This window comes from Elaeis guineensis, unplaced genomic scaffold (assembly GCF_000442705.2).
Source record: "Elaeis guineensis isolate ETL-2024a unplaced genomic scaffold, EG11 Super_Scaffold_1000033, whole genome shotgun sequence".
NCBI lineage: Eukaryota > Viridiplantae > Streptophyta > Magnoliopsida > Arecales > Arecaceae > Elaeis > Elaeis guineensis.
The window spans coordinates 3,459,895-3,471,897 of NW_027332424.1; positions in this window are offsets into that span (position 1 = coordinate 3,459,895).

The following is a 12,003-nucleotide window of genomic DNA, read 5'->3' on the forward strand; positions in this document are numbered from 1 at the left end:
AAGTCTTTTTGTTCCATGTCTTCAACTAGTATAAAATCACCCCCAATACTAGCCCCCTACTCTCGAGTCCGAGTGAGAATTGGATCGGATGAATGGAGTACTTCAAGATTGCTGAAGATACGTCGAGAGCGCCTTCTTTTGCCTCAATTTGGTTGCTGGGGTCTTTATCGGCTTTACTCGCTAAAAAGCGAGGGGCCTTTTAGGATTTCGTAGGTTATCCCTTATTTGTTACCCGAGTTGATAGGTTGAGGATTCTTATAGGTTAGCCCTCGCTCGTAGATTTTAATCTTTGGCCCGGATGAATATTGACGAGCTCCGGGGGTCCTTAATAGTTGTCCCCGCTCGTAAACTCCGATCTTTGGCCTGGATGAATATCGACGGGCTCCGGGGGTTCTTATTGGTTGTCCCCGCTTGTAGGCTCCGATATTTGATCCGGATGAATATCGATGGGCTTCGGAGATCCTAATTGGCTGTCCCCGTCATAGATTCTGATCTTTATGGTTGTTGATTCGCTGAAGAGCGAGGAGCCTTTTTCATATGTCGTTAACTTGCTAAAGAGCAAGGGGCCTGGTGTTAGTGTTGCTGATCCTATTTTAGCCAGTTTGTTTCATTTTTAGCTTTTAGGAGCTCGGCTTTAGAGGATTGAACTTTGGAGATCGACCTTTGGAAGGTCATCTTCAGAATCCCGACTTTCAAAAAGTTGGCAACCTTGATTTGTCCATAAAAGTTTTGAGTTCTATTTGGAAGGCTTTTGAGTTCTGCTTGGTTCTTTCTTGTTTTTTTCTTGAGCTTGGGCTTGAGATCGGCCTCAGTTTGGACTTCGGATTAGCTTGGATCTGGCTTTGGATTTGACTTGGATCTGTTTTGAGACTAGCCTGGATTCAGCATCAAGTTAGCCTAGATCTGAGCTTTGGATCAGCATGCATCTGCCTTTAAATCTACATGTATCTGAGCTTCAAATTTGCTTGGATTTAGGTCTCAGATTAGACTTGGATCTGACTTCAGATCAAGCTTGGATCTGACTTCGGATTTGTTTGATCTTGACTTCAGATTTGCTTGCATCTGAGCTTCAAATCTGTATGCATTTGTCTGGATCTGGGTTTCGGATAGGCTTTATTTTGACTTTAGATCGATCTTCATTTTGAGCTTTGGATTGGCCTAATGGCCCGACTTTTACTTTGGCTCAGGTGCTCAAAAGGCCCATGATCCTGCAAAAAGGAAATGGAGATGGGAACTAGAAAGAAAGATCTGTTGTTTTGCCAGTTGGTTCAGCTATGTTTTTGCTTCGGATGGATTGGATCGGCTTTGATTTGAACATCGAATCCAATTGATCTGGATCTAGCTTGGATTGGAGCTTTGGACTAGCTCTAATCTGGCTTCGGATCATGCCTTGACTTTCTTATAATCTTCATAATCATGGAAAATCTCCCATGGATGATTTGTCGTTGATTTGGTTGGCCTACCGCCTTTATATCTGAAAAGTTAGGAACATCAAGCCTGTTGCTTATTGGAGTTTTTACTCAGCCCAAATATTTTATTTATTTGGTCTCTTTCTTCCTCTCTCTGTACCCAGGACACTCAGGTAGGTCATGTGGAGCCGGGACCCATGCATCGACAGTCAAGAGAGGTTGGCGACGGTCAGTGGCTATAGGCAGTTTGAGATCGGAACCAAACCAAAGTCATTGGTTGTCGCTTTGCTGCATAACTTGAATCATGCTGTCTTCATCTATTATAACCCAAGCCAAGCCCAACCCAATCAAAAAAAAAAAAAAGAAATGACCAGCACGTGCTATGGTGGGAGGGATGCTGGACTCCCATTGGGAGTCTCTTCGGTGTGGTCTCCCGATGGAGATCGAAAGCCGGGGAGGACTTGGACTCCTCCCCCGGCACTCTATAAGGAGGATAAGCCTCCCTTGGAACCCCCCCCCCACAGCTCCGGCCGCCACCCATCGTTGGAAGACTCATATTCATCTTCTTCTTCCCTTGAGAAGCTTTCATCGAGTTCACCGAAAACAAGGCCGTTGATCATCGAAAAAAGGATAAAAACTCTCTCTAATCCTTCTTCTCATCTTCCACAGCCTTTAAATCTCAACATTTGGCTGGCAATTGCTGGATTTCTTTGAGGAAAAACATCTCCTGCTTTGGTTGTTTTTGCCCCTCTTTTTCTTTGGTTTTTCGGCACCGGTGGTCACCACCGACCATCGATTTAGGTTTTTTGGACTGCACCATCACAGCCCCGACAGCCACTGGCCACCATCATGCCGGACGGAGCTTCCGGTCCAAAGAACAAAAAGGGGGACCACGGTTCCCTGTTCTGTTTAAATGAAGGAAGAAGAAGAAGGAAGAAAGAAAAAAAAAAAGAAAAGAAAAGAAAGAAAAAGAAGAAAAGAAAAAGAAAAAAAAAGAGAGGAAGAAAGAAAAGAAAAAAAATAAAAAAATAGACTCTCTCTCCTATCCTCTCTCTATTTTCTCTCTTTCTCTCTCTAAAAATTTTCTCTCTCTAGATTATTTCTCTTTCCTAAGATTTTTTAGAATTATAAGAAGAGTGATGATGAGTTTGAATGATTTTAATGGAAGCATCCTGATCCGTAGTCATCGGACAGTATGCCAGCATCTTGATCAGACCATGAACCACTAGATTTGATCATCTATGATTTTATTTTGAATTATCTGTATACTGATTTATCCATGACTTGATTAGATTATTTTGATTAGACCAGTCGAGATGTTAGACCGTGTCACCTGATCAATTCAAATTGTATCTTATGAATTCTCTCTCCTTTGATTTTTTCTTTCCGCTTGATTTACGAATTCAATGAAGGAATCTTGACTCTGTCACTTTGAAAATTTGATTTAACACGATAGCCAAACTCTGGACTATCTATGTCCTAATTAAATTTTGACTAGATGAAATTAGATGATCAGACCAATCTAAACTATAGGATGCGGGTATCCATCAATCCTATCTTTCTTAATTATTCATATCTCATCTACTTATTGGAATTGATCCTGTATAGGGTTGTGGATATTGATCATGGGATATCGCAATATGATTTATGAATAAAAAATTTTGGAAGAAATTTTCAGAATTATATGGATTTATTGGAATGCATATAAGGTAAGTAATGCTTCACTTTTTCTAGATTTATCAGTAAATTATAATATATTTTTTTGATATGATTTGTGAAATGATGCATGAATTAGATGAATGATATTTTATTATGAAAAATATCCTATCTTGAAATGTTATGATGAAGCATGATTGAATATTTTCTTATCGAATTAGAAAAAGAGATATGACTTATGAAGAATTTTGATATAAGAATAATATGAACTGACAACCTGACTATGTAAAAGACTCCGCCAATGGGGGCAAATATATTGGCAATTGATTTATTCTGAGGGTTTATGTCGCCAGTGAGACCAGCGATATGTCGCCAGTGAAACCAGCGATATGTCACCAGCGAGACCAGCGATAAACCGTCAACGAAACCAGCAGTTTCGAAAGACTTTACTGCTAAATGATTCGCAGCTCACCGTAAGATGATACACGGTGTTATGATCCTGCCACAGAAAAAATATGATCATCTCATGGTTAATGAAAAGAACTTGTTGGGTATAAAATCTCCTCCAGCCGAAGTTCGTGTCAGGAGTGACCACTCAGGGATTCTACCGGCGTCCGACCTTCGATGACATCTCTCCGACGGTCGAGCCTCAGCAGCGTTCTCAAGTTTTGTCGAGGGATAAAGCCCCACCAGCGTCGACCAGATTATTCACGATGAAAGACTTCGTCCGGACTCCTACGGAGCCGGACTTCATCCCCGACTTCAATTGCAGGTAGACTTCATCCGGACTCCTACGGGAGCCGGACTTTGTCCCAGCTCCAACTGCAGGTAGACTTCATCCGGACTCCTACGGGAGCCGGACCCCATCCCCAGCTCCAACTACAGGTAGACTTCATCCGGACTCCTACGGAGCCGGACTTCATCCCCGACTTCAACTGCAGGTAGACTTCATCCGGACTCCTACGGGAGTCGGACTCCGTCCCCAGCTCCAACTGCAGGTAGACTTATCCGGACTCCTAGGGAGCCGGACTCCGTCCCCAACTCTAATTGCAGGTAGACTTCGTCCGGACTCCTATGGAAGCCGGACTCCATCCCCAGCTCCAACTGCAGGTAGACTTCATCCGGACTCCTACGGGAGCCGGACTTCATCCCCGACTTCAACTACAGGTAGACTTCATCCGGACTCCTACGGGAGCCAGACTCTGTCCCCAGCTCCAACTGCAGGTAGACTTCATCCGGACTCCTACGGGAGCTGGACTCCATCCCCAGCTCCAACTGCAAGTAGACTTCATCCGGACTCCTACGGGAGCGGACTCCGTCCCCAGCTCCAATTGCAGGTAGACTTCGTCTGGACTCCTACGGGAGCCGGACTTCATCCCCAGCTCCAACTGCAGGTAGACTTCATCCGGAATCCTACGGGAGCCGGACTCTGTCCCCAGCTCCAACTGCAGGTAGACTTCATCCGGACTCCTACGGGAGCCGGACTCCATCCCCAGCTCCAACTGCAGGTAGACTTCGTCCGGGCTCCTACGGGAGCCGGACCTCATCCCTGACTTCAACCGCAGATAGACTTCGTCCGGACTCCCACGGGAGCCGGACTTCGTCCCCAGCTCCAACTGTAGGTAGACTTCATCTGGACTCCTACGGGAGCCGGACTTCGTCCCCGACTCTGGCTGCAGGAAGTCTTCGTCCGGACTCCTACGAAAATCGGACTTCATCTACAGAAAGCCTCTGACTGGGCTCCTACAGCAAATGGCCCTCGCCTATAGTGCTAACGCTCAAGGCACCCAACGGTAGACGGCCCGCTAGCAACACCCGAGCCCCTTTCAGATGGATAGCCACCTCTCTCCGCCAGGTGCTTCAACCGAGCTTCGGCCGACAGGCCTGGACTCCCTGACAGGCCATAGTAACGGCCATGACTCTGCTCCACCTCTTGCGACGGATTCTGCGTGGCTCCACCACTCCCCGTAACAGGCTCACGCGGCAGGCCGCAGTAATGGCCACGATTCTGCTCCACTTCCTATGACGGATTCTGCGCAGCTCCACCACTCTCTGGCGAGTCGCGACAACGGACGCCGCTCCACTCTCCGCAACAGACTCCACGTGGCGAGCCATGGTGACAGCAATGACTCCACCCCATTATTCTTCATAATAAACTCCTCCTAGCCCCGAGCGGCCCACTACTGGGCGGTTACAAACGTCGCCATCAATCCGTTACTCCCTCCGCCTATAAAAAGGGGGACCCCAGATACGTTACTCTCTAAGCTCTCATTTTTCTATCTCAAAACTCTACTAAAATTTTCGTTCGAGCACTCCATTCTTGTTGAGGCAGAGAACTAACTTGAGCATCGGAGGGTCTTGCCGGAGCAACCCCAACTCCGGTTTAGACTTCTTTTGCAGGTCCCACGGCGACCGCGATTTCCTCGACTCCAGCTTCTCCAATGCAGGCGGATTTTTGCACCAACAGGATTGGCGCTAGAGGAAGGGCCTGTGTCTTCGCAGTACCCTTGTTCTTAAAGGAGCGCTCAACGAGACTGCCTCCGATCATCTTCCCCGATATCTTCTCCACCAGTTTCCTGCCTGGCTTCCACCTCCCCGAAGGGCATCCTCCGGGCGGTCAATGGCCTCCGCGGCTAGGTCTCAGTGAGCTCCGCAAGCCTCGGCCCCATCTCCGATCTCCCAGGCTCCTCCTCCCCCGGCAACAGCAGTCGGCATTGAGCAGTCCGATGATCGGCCTCCGACAGATTTTGCCAACACTATCTCGAGAGAATCCCGACAGGGAACAACCAGTGTATTGGTCGGACCTCTTAAGCGACAAAGAATTGAGGAACCCATAACCTTTACTGAAGAAGATGCTCAGGGAGTTCAATTTCCTCATAACGACGCAGTTGTAGTTTCTTTAAATATAGCTAATTATGATGTCCGTCGCATTCTCGTCGACAATGAAAGTTTGGCCGACATTTTATTCTACGACGTCTTCTCAAAAATGTCCATCCTTGACGGTCGTTTGGGGCCGATTAGCTCCCCCTTGGTAGGGTTTACCGGTGATGCTGTCCCGGTGGTGGGGGTAATAACTTTGACTGTGGCTGCGGGTCGATATCCAAGGCAATCCAGGGCTTTGGTGAATTTTCTGGTGGTGAAGGCGCCGTCAGCCTACAATGCTATCCTCGACCGACCTGGCCTCAACACTCTCCGGGCCGTGGTATCAACCTATCATTTGAAATTGAAATTCCCTACTAACCAGGGGGTCGGAGAAGTCAGGGGAGACCAGGCCCTGGCCAGACACTGCTACAACATAGCCTTGCAAAGAAGTGACCAATCTGACCTCTGTCCGGTTGATGGGTTGGATGCCCGCGACGATCTCGCTGAGGAAAGGGGCGGCCCAATCGAAGACCTGGTTTCGATCCCTTTGAACGATGGGAATACGGAGCATGTGGTGAAGATCGGCTCTAACCTGGGGGAAGAAGTGCGAACGCAGCTCATTGATTTCCTACGAAGAATGCGGATGTTTTCGCTTGGGTCCCAGCAGACGTGCCAGGGATTGATGCAGAAGTCATGGAACACCGCTTGGCCGTCGATCCTAAGCATCGATCGACGAAGGAAAAAATCTGAAGTCATGCACCGGAGAGGCAGAAAGTGGTAGCCGAGGAAGTAGACAAACTCCTGAAAGCCAGATTCATTAGAGAAGTCAATTATCCTGACTGGATTTCCAACATCGTCCTAGTCAAAAAGGCGAACGACAAGTGGAGGATGTGTATAGACTTCAAAAAGTTGAATAAGGCCTGCCCGAAGGACAGCTACCCACTGCCCAGAATTGATCAACTGGTGGATGCAACCTCGGGCTATGAGCTTCTCACCTTTATGGATGCATTCTCCGGTTATAATCAAATCAGGATGGTGCCAGAAGACGAAGAAAAGACTGCTTTCATTACTAACTGTGGTCTTTACTGTTACAGGGTCATGCCTTTCGGTCTCAAAAATGCAGGTGCGACCTATCAGCGACTGGTGAACAAAATCTTCAAGGAACAGATAGGCCGCAACATGGAGGTCTACATGGACGACATGCTCGTGAAAAGCAAATCCTCCATGAACCACATTGCCGACCTCAAGGAGACCTTTGGCGCCCTCCGAAAATATAAGATGAAGCTGAACCCGACTAAGTGTGCTTTCGGAGTGACCTCAGAGAAGTTCCTGGGCTTCATGGTATCGGGGCATGGGATTGAGGCCAATCCAGAGAAAATTCGTGCCATCCAGGAGATGGCCATTCCGAAGTCGATAAAAGAGGTTCAGCGCCTTACGGGAAGGGTGGCAGCCCTGAATCGCTTCGTTGTGAGGTCGGCCGAACGGTGCTTACCCTTCTTCCAAACCCTCAAGCGGCCGAAGGACTTCTGTTGGACCACTGAGTGCCAACAGGCGTTCGAAGAACTAAGGAGCTACCTCGGCTCACCTCCGCTGTTAGCAAAGCCCGAGCGTGGAGAGGAGCTATTCTTATACCTGGCGGTCTCCCCTATGGCTCTTGCAGCAGTTCTCGTCAAGGAAGAAATAAAAATTCAACGGCGATCTACTACATCAGTCGCGCGTTGAGAGACGTCGAAACCAGGTATACTAAATTGGAGAAACTAACTTATGCCCTATTGATTGCAGACCGGAGGCTCCGACCCTACTTTCAAAGGCACACCATAACGTTGCTCACCGACCAGCCGATCAAGGCGATTCTGCACCGGGCAGATGCCTCCGGGAGGATAGCGAAATGGGCGATCGAGCTCACAGAATTCGACATCAACTATCGACCTAGACCGATAGTGAAAGCCCAGATATTGGCAGATTTTATAGTGGAATGCACTATCTCGGAGGAAGCCGAACCTGAACAGGGTGAAATTGACGGCCTGGAGCTCCAATCGAACTCCTCCAAAGAAGAGACCGCCTCCCCTGATTGCTTTTGGGCCCTCTACGTGGATGGATCCTCCAACATGTCGGGTGCAGGTGCGGGCCTGATCTTGATCAGTCCGGAGGGAATCATCGCGGAGTACGCTCTGCACTTTGAATTCCTCACAACAAATAATGGAGCGGAATACGAAGCTTTGATCGCAGAATTAAGGATCGCCAAAGAATTGGGAGTAGATCGGCTCTGAGTTCACAGCGACTCCCAATTGGTGGTGGGACAAGTCAGCGAAAACTACGAACCACGGGAGGACAGCATGGCTAAGTACCTTAAAAAGGTAAAGAAACTCGTCTCCGCCTTTAGTAGCTTCAACATCAGGCAGATTCCAAGAATGAAAAATATCAGGGCCGATCTCCTCTCCAAGCTGGCTATGACTGAATTACCCAAGGGTGTTCTCTTTGAAGTTTTGAAGTGCCCAGGTACAGAAGAATCGTGGCCCGTGATGAAAATTGACCATGAGCCTAGTTGGATTGACCCACTAGTGGCATATCTCAGGGATGGGGTTCTCCCTCATGATGCAAAAGAAGCTCGGAAGCTCAGAAATCAAGCCTCCCGGTACATCCTTTATGAGGACAAGATGTACAAGAGATCATACTCTTTGCCCCTTTTAAAATGTCTCCGGCCTTCGGAAGCTGACTACGCCTTATGGGAGGTGCATGAGGGAATCTACGGAAGCCATCTAGGGGCTAGATCCTTATCCCACAAGTTGCTCCGCCAAGGGTATTACTGGCCGACAATGTACCGTGACTCCATTGAATACATCAGAAAGTGTGACCGATGTCAGAGGTATGCCAACATCCAGAGACAGCTCGCCGCCGAGCTTACACCCTTGAGTGCCCCATGGCCATTTGCACAATGGGGAATGGATATCCTTGGACCCTTTCCCGTGACGTCGGGGCAGAGGAAGTTCCTCCTGATAGCAATTGACTATTTCACCAAGTGGGTCGAAGCCGAACCGCTAGCGAAAATCATGAAAGCTAAAGTGCAAGACTTTATCTGGAAGTCAATCATTTGCAGGTTCGGCCTGTCGAGAACCCTAATTACTGATAACGGGCGGCAATTTGTGGGAGCGAGATTCGTCGAATTCTGTGAAGATCTAAACATCTTTCATAACTTCACATCGGTAGCCCACCCTCAGGTGAACGGCGAAGCCGAAGTGACCAATAGAACTCTGCTGCAAGGGATCAAGACAAGGCTCGAAAAGGCGAAGGGAACCTGGGCAGATGAACTTTACCATGTGTTGTGGGCGTACCGAACTACCCAAAGACTGCCCACGGGGGAGACCCCCTTCGCTTTGGCCTTCGGCACGGAGGCTGTTATCCCAATTGAGCTCAAGCTCCCGTCGGCACGAGTCGTGGCATTCAACAAACATCACAATTCGCAAGGTCTTAAAGCCAACCTCGACTTGCTGGAAGAAAAGCGGAAGGTAGCTCAAATTCGGATGGCAGCCTACAGACAGAAAGTCGTCCGCTATTACAATTCTCGGGTCAAAAATAAAGTCTTTAGAGCAGGAGACCTAGTGCTTCGACGAGCCGATGTCTCACAACCTCAGCATCGAGGGAAGCTCGCCCCAAATTGGGAAGGCCCATATGAAGTCAAGGAAGTAGTCCGGCTCGAAACTTATTACCTCAAGGAGCTCGGAGGAGCAGACCTCCCACAACCATGGAACTCGAAAAATTTACGAATATATTACCGATAACTTTATTTTAAATAAAAGTCTTATATCCACATGTCTTCTCTCTTGGCGCGAGCCTATATCGACAGGACGATCGAAGCAAACCGTGTCGGGAGCAGGAGGAGAACTTCGTCTCGACAAAGTCGAAGGCCCGGTTACATTTAGACAGAATGGGGGGAGAGGCCCTGCAACGCCCATATGCATCCCATAGCCGTGTTAGGAACAGGAGGAGAACCTCGTCCTAACATGAGCAAAGTCGAAGGCCCGGTTCCATTTAGACTGGATGGGGGAGAGGCCCTGCAACGCCCATATGCGCCCCCACAACTGTGTTAGGAACAGGAGAAGAACCTCGTCCTAACATGAGCAAAGTCGAAGGTCCGGTTTCATTTAGATCGGATGGAGGGAGAGGCCCTGCAACGCCCATATGTGCCCCCACAGCCGTGTTAGGAATAGGAGGAGAACCTCGTCCTAACATGAGCAAAATCGAAGGTCCAGTTACATTTAGACCGGATGGGGGAGAGGCCCTGCAACGCCCATATGTGCCCCCACAGCCATGTTAGGAACAGAAGGAGAACCTCGTCCTAACTTGAGCAAAGTCGAAGGCCCGGTTACACTTAGACCGGATGGGGGGAGAGGCCCTGCAATGCCCGTATATGCCCCCATAGCCCTGTTAGAGACAAGAGGAGGACCTCGTCCTAACCAGAGCTGAAATCGATTACGTCAGAAATAGGAGAAGAACCTCGTCCTGACACTAATTAAGGTCTAGTCATTCAAGATCGGGTAGGAAAGAGGAAACCTTCCCAGCAACCCCTCCGCGCTCCCACGACCCCATTAAGAGCAGGGGGAAAACCCTCACTCGAAAAAAAAAAAGAAAGGGGGAGGGGTTAAAAAGGAAAGCGACGAACTACATCAGCGATAACTGAAAAATAATTTACATTAAAAATGCAGGGAACCTCGTCTCGACGAGGATGAGGGTTCACATCAAAATCTTCGGTCTCCAAAAGAGCTCTCAACACGGGCCAAGGATAAGATTGCTTCCTCAGGGCGACGAGAAGCTTAGACCTCCGAGCTCGAACTCTGAAAGGAGGCATCAAACTCGAGCAATCCCAGACAAATTAGCGGCCACAAATAGAGAGACGGGTCAATGCGACGACGATCGGGTACCTCCGAACGGCATCGATATCGAGTGCGGCAAAAGCCGAAGGAAGATCGACGAACGACAATTCAACACGTGAGTAAAAGAGGTAGCGAAAAATTCTCTTCTCATGTCATTTACTAAATGTGTATTACAGAGCCTTTAAGGCTGAAGAAGAAAAGAAAAAGAGGAGGGAATACAACAATAACAATAGCGAATGAAAGAAGCTCGACAGGCGACGATTTGATGCAAAGTGCGGACAAGGTAACAAAAAGGTAACAAAATCTCCTTCTTATTCTTGATTAACAAGATGCACGTTACAAGACCCAGAGGGCCGAGAAAAAAAAATATTACTACAAGACTCGGAAGGAACACGTTAGGGACCACTTCGAGCTTTCGACTTCCCCTTCTGGTTCCATCCTTCTCGGCAGTATTTTCAGTGCGTGTGATAAATCCCTCGACTCTCGCCCCCCGCCTCGTTCCGCTCCATCGTTGAAACCCCAACCCTAGGGGAAAAGGGGGGATAGAATTCAAGGGGCAGCAACGGCGACGGCAGCAGCGGGACGACCTACATCGGGAAGAACCGGAAGTACCCCGGAGGCCGTGATGCGCCGGAGGTATGCACCACCACCGTGTGCTCCATGATAACCACCGTCCTAGGTACCTCGGCAAGGTCGGCATGCGCTACTTCCATCGTCCCCGCAACAAGTTCTACTGCCCCACCGTCAGCACCGACCGCTTTGGTCCCTCGGCCCCGACGACGTCAAGAAACCCGCCACAGCTTATGATGATAACTCTTCCCCCTTGACCGGTGTCACCCCATTCAACTATTCTGAAATTCTAGGGCGGAACGCGCTCACCAGTTGTTTCCGTTATTAAATCCCTGTTGTTGAAGGAATTCTCCCTCGAGCCCCCTTTGAGGCGGTGGAAACCCTCAGTGACAGTTCGACAGTCAGAGAATTCGCAGGCCACTGTTTTCCCCTCCTACTCCTCTTGATCTGTGGCATCCTCTCGAGGTTGGCCTCCGGGGTAGAAGCCCCAGCGGGAGAACCCCTCGAAGGGGCTCGAAAGACTGAAGGCGGCGGGGAGCCGGTGGAGATGGCGAAGACTGGTGCGAAGGGTGCTTAGAGTCGAAAAGGGCATCGATGGAGTGACTAAACTCTCAGGCAGAAGAAAGGTGTCAACT